The sequence below is a fragment of the Rhyacophila brunnea genome, unplaced genomic scaffold (genome assembly GCF_057557595.1).
Source record: "Rhyacophila brunnea isolate RB1 unplaced genomic scaffold, BYU_Rbru_1.0 scaffold_5, whole genome shotgun sequence".
NCBI lineage: Eukaryota > Metazoa > Arthropoda > Insecta > Trichoptera > Rhyacophilidae > Rhyacophila > Rhyacophila brunnea.
Window position 1 is genome coordinate 39,610,926 of NW_028233170.1, and position 12,107 is coordinate 39,623,032.

Here is a 12,107-nt window from a genome sequence, read left to right on the forward strand (position 1 = left end):
TGTGACATGTTATATCAAAATTTGTGGAAAATAATGTGCCTGTCCCGTTTGGTGCCTCCTTTAAGATCATAAAATCTAACCAGTCTTGCGGAGAATATTAAAAAAGGCAATTATGATTTTTCTTGTCTCTGAGAGATTGATTATATTTAATTTTTGTATATTAATCTGCCTTCTATACCTACAACATTGACATGTATTTCTTTGCCGCATTTATTAGTAGTTTATTTTGATCAAAATCAAGTGAATCTGTAGATGGTGCATTCATCAAGGAAATGCACCCGTCTAAATTAAGATCTATTATAATCTAATATATTTGTATCTGATGTCCCTATTTGTATTGGAAACTGGCCAATCTCACAAAAAGGTTTACATAATATAGTAAGAGCTTACAAATTGGCTAACATATTCTACTAATTTTGACGTAATCGGCCATTCGTAAGATAACGTAAGTACCAATTATTTGTATATTGTTGGATAGTAATATTACGTATTTTTGTTTTTATGAAATATATACCTACCTACTCGCGTGCGACTTTCGCTGTTGTTTGTTTTCATTGAACGGATAGAATGTGTTTAAAATTCAATTATTGAACCCTGTTTAATCCAAGCCATAGTAGATAATAGTCAAAAAATATTCGTTTACCTCTATAACATAATATACTTATTGATTATGGTTTGGCTAGGCAGGGTTTAAATGAATTTTAAAAACTAACCAGTACCATCTGCAAATTGTATTCTTAGTTCAATGAAATCAAATAAGTATGACTGACAAAGTTTCGTGTGCACTAGTTATGTCAACTTAACAGACCTCTACCCCTCGCCACTGGTATAATTGAGGTGATCAAGCTGTCTATCTATACCAGGGGTAGTCAACCTTTTTATACCTACCGCCCACTTTTGTATCTCTGTTAGTAGTAAAATGTTCTAACCGCCCACCGGTTCCACAGTAATGGTGATTTATAAAGTAGGGTAGTAACTTTAGTTTATAAAATTTATAAAGAGTTACAGCAAGTTAAAGCATTTAATAATAATTACTTACCAAATACTTCACTTACTAAATCAATCTTTTTATTTACTTATATTTTGCATACATAGAAGCATGAAGTCTGATTTTCTGAAATTTAAATTGTCACGGGGAATTTTATGAAACCATGATGAAAATATTTTTAAAACCCCTACCGCCCACTATGAAAGCTGGAACGCCCACTAGTGGGTGGTAGGGACCAGGTACACTACCTTTGATCTATATTCTATACTATCCTATAACCATGTTCTAGTATCCAGACATTAAAATGTTTTTTGCCTCTCCTGTAGTTTTGTGAAAAACATATAGCCGGGTTTAAACGCGCTATGACGCTGTTCAAGATAAACCTTTAAGTACCTAACTCATTTCATAAAACCCTGCTTAATTCATAAATGCATACTGCGTTTCGATTGATATTCCCCATCGATGTCACGATTATTGTGCCTACGCCCTCCACGATCCCTCGTTACCTTTTATTTCTTCGAATCTATTTCTAAAATGAGGACGGAATTCATATTTTGGGAGTGATCCAATTTTAATAATAGCGGTTGTCATGTTTCTTCGTGTAAACAATAATACTCCTTAACCTAATTCTTTCTCGCATATAAAAAGATATGCTTTCGCCGATTAACGATATATTAATTATATATAATGCATAGTATATTTCGTAAGTGTGAATTCTCCGTCAGATATAATATTACCTAATCAATTAGGTTGAAAATAAATAAATTTAAAAGATCGGCAAAAGCAACATTATTTTAGTTAGTTTGATTATGTAGCTTTGGTTACTTGTCGACCATACGCCCCTCTCGTACAGAAAATTCCTAAACATTTTTTTAAGTCGTCGAGTAGGCAGCGCTCGGAATGGAGCGGAACGCCCCGGAGCGCCGTTCCGGTTCGTGAATTCCTCGACAATTCCGTTCCGTCTCGTGGAATCCTCGAATCTACCGTTCCTTCTCGTGGAATCCTGATGATGAGCGAGATGTCTCATAAAATTTTCGAGCCTCATCAGACTATTTAATATGGCGTTTCGGTTCAGAATGTGTTGAAATTGAGGAATATGAATTAGTATAATATATTTTTTTTTAAATCTTTCTATTAAACAATGATTTTACTTGTTGACTACCCCTGTTAATACTTCGTACATGTCGATACAAATTGGTGCCACAGTAAGCCAAATTTCTTCTTAGAAATGCATCTAGGTATATTTTTTCCTAACAATGCATTTCTAGACAACCCATGTGTCTAATAATAAAAAATACAGTTTTTATTGAAAAAAGAACCCTTACATTTATTGCTCTCTTCCGCTTTCTTTAAGACAATATGAGATAATAGTACCTACTTATAGGTATTATTCTATTCTATAGTGATATTTAACAAGTTGTTTTTTGCTGAAGACAAAATCACAGAATACATTATTTATTTAGGGTACCTACTACTAATAACGATAATTACGTACAATTATTACGTACCTAATAATTGTAATACACACTGGTAGGTACGGTTTGATTTTCAATTAAAACACATGAAATATCTACATAACATTATTGTGAAAAATAGTTAATTTGTTAATTAAAGTTTTATGAATAATTAAATTACCTCAGTGTTTGTATCTACCAAGGCTTGGATTTTCGACCCTTTGGTATCAAACGCGGAGCTTAGCTGACTTGGATAAGACTGGTAAGAGTGTAAATTGCGGGTTCCCAAACAGTTTTTATTTTGAGTACATTTGTAATCAATATGGGAGTGGAAGTCACAATGTTTTATGGAGTGAAATGAATGGGAGAAACAAAAGCATAACTGTCCGATTGACGATTGCGCAAAATATAGGATATAGTATAGCTAACTTTACATAGGTAGGTTTGACGCATTAATAGTTTTGACAATACATCACAAGACAATCGAGGCAGTTTATTAATCGACCTGTTGATGTTGCTGTTCAGCAACTATGCCCTTTTTATGGATTTTAGGGTCTCTCATATTGTCCGAATTATTCCGTCAATAAAACAAAAGCGAACGCGCGCTGACCGCCCGTCATCCAGGCAAACAATAGTGATTTATTGCAGACAGCTTGCATTTATTTTACTTGCATTGTTTGTAAAGTTTTTGTACTTAACTTACAAAATTTTGAAAAAATAAAGCACTTATTTGGTCATTTTTAAAGGATGACATATGTCCCAAAGTTAGTACGTATCTTCTTTCTCTCTGAACTGGTCGCATTATTTCCTTGTAATTTAATATTTCCTATAATCAATCTCAATACAAAATATTTTTATTAACGAAGATATATAACGTAAGTGACAACAAAATATCATCCAAATGTTTTTGATGATAAAATAAATATTAAAATTACGTTTGAAAATTAAAAGCGTATACCTATTTCTCGTTGATATATATTCGTGTTTTTTGCTTGACTTTTTTATTATTATTTTATATGTGAACTTACCTACAAATCCGTTTATTAAGAAATATCTGTTATCTTAGTGTAAATTATTATTGATTGTTCGGTACTTAGTGTAGTGAAATATAATTACTAAGTATCTATAATATACCGACCACAAGAGAAATTAAGTGCTTCAATAGTGGAACTAAAATATATTTTTTTATAATATTTTTATTTTATAGCGGTTTAGTTTTGTATTAAATACCAAGTAAAAATCTCAAAATTACTATGCCTGTGGTGAGTTTCGTATTTTATTTTGTAAATAGTTCATAAAAATGGTTCTCTTTATCGCTCCAAATAAAAAGTAGACATATTTACATACATATTATAAATGAAAACTTATCGAATTACCTTCAGGTTCTTAATATTTCACTAGGTAGTTTTGGTGTTGATAATGCTATTGAAACCACCATTCGTATTTTGTATTCTTGATTATATAATTAATTGATCCTGGTCCAATTATTAAGTATCGTTATAGCCATATATGAAAAGATTTGTGCTTAATTAGGAATCCCAATGAGCCAAGAAAAACCAATGCCAATCGAATCGAGTCGAGATAATAACTAGATCTGTGCATATCAGTCGAAACGAAAATATGTACTAGGAAAACAATTTATAACACGAATTATAGAAGATAGAAGAATAATGGAGAGTAAAAATTAACACAAACCAATTAATGGTGAGGCGGAAATACATAATATTATGTCATATGGAGACGTTAAATTTTCCTCATATTACTAGTAGGTATATTAAAACAAAATAGTAGAAGTGCGACATCTTTATAATACAATCCAATGAAACCGAGTTTTCAAAATATTCAATAATCAATAATATGTAATAATTGTTGATTTTTTTACTGCAAACCGAGTGTAAAATAACGCACTATTAAAATGTATTAGTAAATATTTCAGATATGAAAATTGTACATGAATTTCTCCAAAAATGTAACGTAAATGTCTAGTGTATAAGAGTATAAGTGTATAAGAGCTCAATTGCTTCCAAATAAAGAAAAAAAATGTATTAGTTCAAGCATTATAAAAAAAAATTTGGAGGGATGGAATGATGTTCTGACGCATTCACATATACTATATAGCATACCTTGGACTTTTCCAACTGTCCAATTTCATTTTAAATAGTTAGGTAGGTACAATAACGATTGACACTATTGGAAAAAAGAGGCTGCGTGCCATGTAGATTAAACATTTATTTATGGATATTTTTTTTAGAATTATTAACAACGTCCTTGCTTTTTCGTACAAGTTGGTTGTTAGTAATTTTGAGCAATCGCAAACACACAGGCTTTGAGAAAAACAAATTAATATTGTGTCCTCACCGGGTCAAACCCAGAACTCTCGGGTGGAAGGCCAGCGCCTTACGCACTACATCACGAGAGCCTTATAAATATTTATAATTGCTGATTGAAAATTTAGAGATATTTTACATCATAGGTATTATGATAAAATTATATGTGTGGGTATTGATATTTATATTTAAATTATATTGTGTGGTTAGGTAATTAAATCGCGATATGAATAATATGATTGACGGTCCTAAAATATTATCAAAAAAATTGGGATGGCCATTAACTCTGGCTAGGGGCGATATTTTCTTTAGTGATGCCATAGAGCAGTCACGTCTTGAAGGGTAGGTAGGTAATCCACTGTTTAGGTGTTCCATACGTTGAGGAACGGCAAACAGACAATGAATAAAAAGAGGATAATATAATTTTTCGAAGAACTATTTCGTGGGACAAAAAATTCGCCTGCGATATATTTATATTATTTATTATTTGATTTGTCCTACGAAGGCCTACAATATAGTATAGGCTGTTAGGACTTCAGATGTGCCCCAAATTTGCAATTGTTTACCCTTACAAGCAGGGCTGAATTTACCAAAGGGCTACAGGTCCGGGACCCTAATTTAGTAGGTCTCTGGAACCAGAAAAATAATTTGAAATTACAAAAGAACCTTGCAGCAAAGGAATACGCAAATGTACGAGCTTCTAGAATTTTGAAGATAAGAGCCCAATTATAAGAACATTGATGACAAATAAGTGATTTTGCAAAAAATGAGTAGGTATTTTAAAAAAAAAAAGCTACATTTAATATGGTATTGAGGGGGGGGGGGTAATGTGTAGGGCAGGGCCCCTTCAAGCGTAAATGAAACCCTGATTACTAGGCATATCGCCTTTATGATATCCGAAAAATATCTAACCCAATTTGATATTTTTTGATTATTCAGCGCTCCGGCTCGTAAGATTTTCTATTTCGAGCACTGCGAGTAGGTATATTACACATTTATTTTATTGACAAACTTTTATTTCAAACTCTTATCTTATCTTTATAATCGTGGTAGATTGTTTAAAATTTAAATCTAATAATATGTACTCGTACGTAGGTACCGTTAAAAATTTTAAATTTATGAAAATTGATGAACGACAATTTTTGAAAAGGATAGAGATTTTTTATCTAGATATAATAATTATTTATATCATATTATTCTTAATGGGTTAGTGATACTAGTCTATACTCCTCTTTCTATAGTAATAGTAAACCAGATTGGATAGTTTGATTATTATTTTTGAATTGCATAGCGAGATTATAATTTTTTTAAATTTTAAATTTCTAAGCTTACTGTTATGATTTATCTAATTCTATTTCGACCACTGCAACTTTTATGGTACCATCTTTGGAAAGTCGACGTTCTATATCTGATCAATATTTTCTTTTTAAAATTAGCAATGGCTTTGTCAACTCGCCAAACGTACTTGAAAGGGTGGGTTTCCATTGTCCATCAAGATTTACTCGAAACCAAACTTTGTACCATGTCAGTCGTAGCGATTCTAATTATGCACAAAACTCTTTTATTCGGCGCTCTTGTTTAAATTACAATATGTATTTCTCCACCGTTGATCCTTTTAATAATTCACCTGTTTCATTTAAATGCGCTAAATTTTGGAGAAATAGATATATTATAAATACTGATATATATATTTTTAAATGTTACTTTTTTGTATATAATTTCATTATTCATTATTTTTCCTCATTCTTCTCATGTAATTTTCTTATGTAATTTCATTATATTTATGTTATTCTTACTCTCTATATTGTTAAGCTTAACTATATTATAATTTATACATGGAAACTTAGCTGGTTGCAATAACTTTTAATTATTATATTTTTAATTTTTGTAACCAATATGTAACTGTTTGTTTCCTTAATAAATAAAATAATAATAAAAAAAAAATAACCCATAGGAACCCAAATAAATTAAAAAGAAATTATGTATACGCGGTTTGCCCAAAAAGTACAACATTGCAGTAATAGGTGTAAAAAACAAAATTTAAAGTTTGCCGTCATATTTTTCCAAATAATCAGTATAATATCAGTAAGTATTTATTTTGAGAGATGGCGTTTATGAATTCATTTATAAGAACACCAAATATATTTTATCATTCGTGTAATGCAAAGTAGAGTAAGTTTACTATTACGCTTTATAACTTTGCACTCCGGTTTAAGGATGAAGATTATGTATAATTTGACCATTTAGACCTGAGACCTGACGAAGTGAAGGGTTTGATGAACAGATGTAGACAGCCACACGACTGTCTCTCTTTGACGCATGCACAAAACCACTCGATGTAAAACTTAAATTTAAAAGTTGAAGTGAAAGTGGGTGATGAAATGAATAGATGTGGACTTACTAGTGCACGCACAGGACTAGTGGGAACAGAAAACGTCACCGTAGTTTTATGATTGACAATAATAATTGTCTTTAGATAACGGTTTCGGTTGCCCTTCGCCATAACATTCAACCTAATAAAGTAATAACATTAGTAAATCTCGTAAAGGTCGTATCCGTATTCTGTGTCCATATAGTAGGTGTTGAAAAATCACCGAAAAAATTAATATACTCTTCATATTTATTAAATCTAAAATAAATCTGTTGACAGGCATTGTATAAAAAATCGGTGTGTACTTATATACACGCGTTACAAGTTATACTTCTTTGGCGTAACAAAACAAAAACAAAACTTGTGATAGACTAGATTCTTTGACTAGCTCTTAATTACCTTATTAAATTACACAATCAAGAAAAAGGACCGCTTATTGGAACGCCGTTGGTTTATTTCTATACACTTTAACTTATATTACTAAATTATATAATGGTTTTTCGTTGTTTTTCTTTTTAAAGTACCAACTGTCACTCTGACGTTTAATAGTTTGTTTACGTAAAGAATTGCAAATGGCCGACAATAATAAATTCGCTGCCTAGGCAACGGAACAATTCTAAACTATAATATCATACTATATAATCGTCACGATTGCAGTATCATACTGTGGCGTAAAGGTGTGCGTTCGGCTGATAACCGAACAATCGGCGGTTCGAATCAAATCTAGTGCGTTTTTTATCGTGTGAAAAAATAAATTATGTGTTGTATGTCACACGCCAAAAATACACTATGATCTGATTTCCCAAACGCACCAAAAGAAGTATAACTTCAATAAATAATTTATGTATAACAAATAATATAATACATTTATATAATCGCACCGCAATGGGTTCTTTATCGCATTTCCGATGTCGCGTCATCCTGGATATCCTGCCACCATTCCAGTTACACCAACATACAGGCGCTTCATTGCATCGTTTTATTTAATTACAATGGTTTTAAAACTAAGTTTTTTGCCAATTATTCTACGTTAATTGAGTTATTTATATTGACCGCTGTTTCGGGTCATAACTAAACTAATAATTTACCCATTACCTTATCACATATTATCTCAAACACCAACCTGAACCTGCGGCAGGCATAAATTATCATCCAGGTTTGTTAATATTGTGAAGATTGAAAACGGATATGGCTGGGTAAATGACTTGTGGAAGACTAAAACATGGAATGATTTAAACGACTCGTTTTTAATTAATCCATTACTGAAACGAAACTGCACGTCGTCGACAAAAAGTCTCACTGTTACATAATATAATTTAATACAATATTCAAGATTTTTTCGTAACCAGTTGACCCGTTTAGAATATTTAAATATACTCACATCAAACATACGAGGGCGTTCATTATAGTATCCTTGACTTCCTTATCGCTTGAAATAATTGCTTTCCTCGATATTTTTCAAAATTTTAAACATGTATTTATTTTATGGAGACTTGTAAAATCTGTAGGGACAGGGTGGATGGTTAGCTGCTGAAATCCATATCTGCAGATCACAGTGGTTAGTTAACTGTTTATTGCATTATCATATTCAGTCCTCTTTCTTACTCTTGGGCGTTCCAGAGCGGAGGTTTTATTAATAGGTTGTTGTTTTACGAGAAATGGACGTTAACCAATTGCTCAACCTATTAGATTCAAAAAACACGTGAATTTGTCAGATTCGTGAGTCACAATATTAATACAACGTTGCCGCCCAGGCATTGTGGGCGTAACTGTTTAGTACACCTCTAATATTCAGTAGCTAAACGATGAAAAAATACTGGGTCCTCAGGACCAAGCAGCTCCAAGTTATGTTATGGCAGCATTGACGTCCAGTATCTTTCAGTTTCAGCATTCACAGAGACATCTCTCACTAACCTTGGACATGTTCAATATTATTTTCTAAACTACACTTTCTATATGCCCATTTCTTCAACTATTCGTGGAACCGAACCTTCAGTCGTCTGTTTGCTAGAATGAAACCTTCGATTTTTTTCGGACATTGCTTCCGCTGGTCGCCTTTATTGGACTCTCCTTTCTGTGTGTTCCAAAATTTGTCTGTAGGTATAGTTTGAAGGAGCTGACTTCATATAAATCGTCACTACCTACCCGTTCCTTAATTTCTTCCCTTTTTAAAATTTTTTTATCACTTATCGCTATTACAAACCTAGTTATTTCTTAGTATGGTTAAGTATTGTATTGCTCATACAAGGCAGTGCTTGCAATGTTGTTGGTATCCACTTTGAATATCAGAATTATTTCAATGAGTGTATGATGATAATAATATTTTAATGAGCGCCGTATGGAGAATATTTTATAAATAACCAGTAAAATAAAGTTAATTAAACATTGAATCCGGTTTTTTGTTGGAATTCACTGAAAATTGCAGAACATGGTGATAGAAATCGTGTTTTCTTAATACATACCTACCTAATATATTTATGGCGTTATTATCAAATAGTACAATTGTTGGGAATCCTTTTTTCTGCATTATAGCTTTGGACATATATAGTCTAAACTTTGGACTCTTATTATGGACTTTTATTTAATACCTATATGTTTGGACTGCATAGCCAAACGCATTAGGAAACATCTCTAATTATACTTTCATTGCCTCCTAGACATCCAATTCGGTTTCGTTTCGCCCGCTTAGACCAGTATTTTCTTTTTTCGGAGAACCCTTGGAAATAATTTGAAACCCCCGGCCTACATGATTTAGGTTCGACTAAGGCAATAATGAGTAAACATTTTCACTTTATTGTTGTTTTTATTTAATAAAACGCAATTTCTTTTTGTAGTCCTTATTCCACTTTTAATCAATAGATTTGGACCGGTTTCGTCCGCCTCAGTGGGACATTTTCAACTGCAACAAAAATTGCGTTTTATTAAATAAAAACAACAATACAATGCAGTTCCACCATGAATTGACGGGTAACAAAATAAAAGAAATTTTCACTTTACTTCTGGATTACTGGTAACACATAGTTTGTCGATTATATTTTCATCAAGTTTAACTTTTTAAATGGTTTTTTTCCTGAATAAGTCCTAATTTTTCGTAAATTGGTAGGTGATCATTGATTAGAAATGACAAAGGAGGACGAAACCGATGGTCGTCCTTATTATTTTTTTAGATGTATTATTATAGTTTGCTAGCATAGAAACAAGCATTGCGGAAATCAATTAAAATTCACCTGAAAATCGCATAATATGGTGTCACTGTAGGTTGTTTAGTGACAAATTAAGATTTATAAGTACACAGCCCGCTTTACGAACGTCCTTACGCCGGTGTCGAGTTGTAGACTAGACTCACTAGACCAGTGGTAGCAAACCTATGGCACGCGTTTGAAGAGAAAAAAACCTATAATAATAATAAATGACAGATCAGAAGAATAAGCATTACGTGTAATGTAAATATATAATTGCATAGGTCCGTCCTTAACCTTGATGCATTATATTATATACTATCGCAATAGGCCGAGGCAGCGGGGGATGCTGTGCCGCGAACCTGTGGTTTTGATCGATTTACAATGCTTGAGACTAGGGATTCCAATCCCGGGATCCCGAATCCCGTTATCCCGGGATCCCGAGCTATTTTCGATACCTATGAATCCCGGGATTGATAAACATAATCCCGGGATTTCGGGATTGATTTTTTTATCAATTTTTATGGAAAATTAAATAAAAGCGAAAATATAACAGAAAAAATACTTTTAATAAAAATAACTGCATTAAAATAAACTGAGTTTGAATGAAGTTAGGTTGCCGATTCATTTTATTTTTTCACATAAATTATTAAAAATGGAAAGATTGGAAAAAACAATGCTTCGCACTTTTAACAAAGTAATACCACCATGATATCATACGTTTTACGGCAATTTCATATTTGGCTGACTAATTAGATTTATGAAGCGGAAAGACCATAAGTACGCCATGATTATTTGCTTTACTATTTTAAATCTCGCTAATCCATTCATTAAGTTTTTACTATCAGAAACAGCAATCTCCTATTAAATTCACATTATTATTTATATTACTTACAATATTATTTACTCCATTAAACTTGTGTATTTCCAATCTTGGACGTATACAATACTAACAATAAATGTCTTAAATAGTATAAAAATTATACTAGATTTATTTTTGATCGATTTTATCAATGTTATTTGTAAATATAAAATTTTTTAATTAACAATGGAAAAAATGCCAATCCCGGGACCAGTCCCGGGATCCCGGGATTGTCAAATTGTAATCCCGAAATCCCGGGATCAGAATTTTGGCTCGGGATTGGATTCCCTACTTGAGACCACTGTAGCGAGAGAATGTCTAATCTGATCATAGCAATACGGATGTCAATTGGTGTATAAAGGAACCAAACTAATTAATACATTAACAAACAATTTCATTTCTACCCACAAAAATGGCTGCACCAAGTAATTCTGGCAAACAGTTTCAAAATAGGTGGACCGAATTCGATGTATGGCACAGGTAATTGAAAAACGTGATAAAGCTTATTATATGTGTGATATCTTCTGAGTGGTATCTAGAACATCATTTTTTAAATAAAATTCTTTAAAAACATTGTTCCCCATGAAAATCTATTTGCTCGGCACGTCAGTTGAAAAATTATATTTGGGAAATTTTGGCACGCGTACGTAAAAAGGTTCGCCAACCCTGCACTAGACCTAGAGAGTGCAGGCTATCAGAAAAGTATTCATACTTTTTTGTTACAATCGAATCATTCGGTACTCTTTCCCTAGTTACAATATTTTTAAATGTTGATCGGCGATTACAACATATTATAATGCATTAGAATATATTTTTGACATTACTTTCAGCGTACCTAGTTGTTTTTTCGATAAATTTGATCCAGATTGAGTATACCTACCTAATATGCGAAATATTTTTTTTAATATTCGTTGTTCAGCAACAAA

The 12,107-nt window shown here is 32.3% G+C and overlaps 1 protein-coding gene across 1 annotated transcript in view; it reads left to right on the forward strand.

Annotated features, from left to right (window-relative positions):
• The window catches only part of LOC147066403 (uncharacterized), a 1,036,129-nt gene that overhangs the window by 1,022,022 nt on the left and 2,000 nt on the right, over positions 1-12,107 (forward strand). The window lies entirely within an intron of this gene.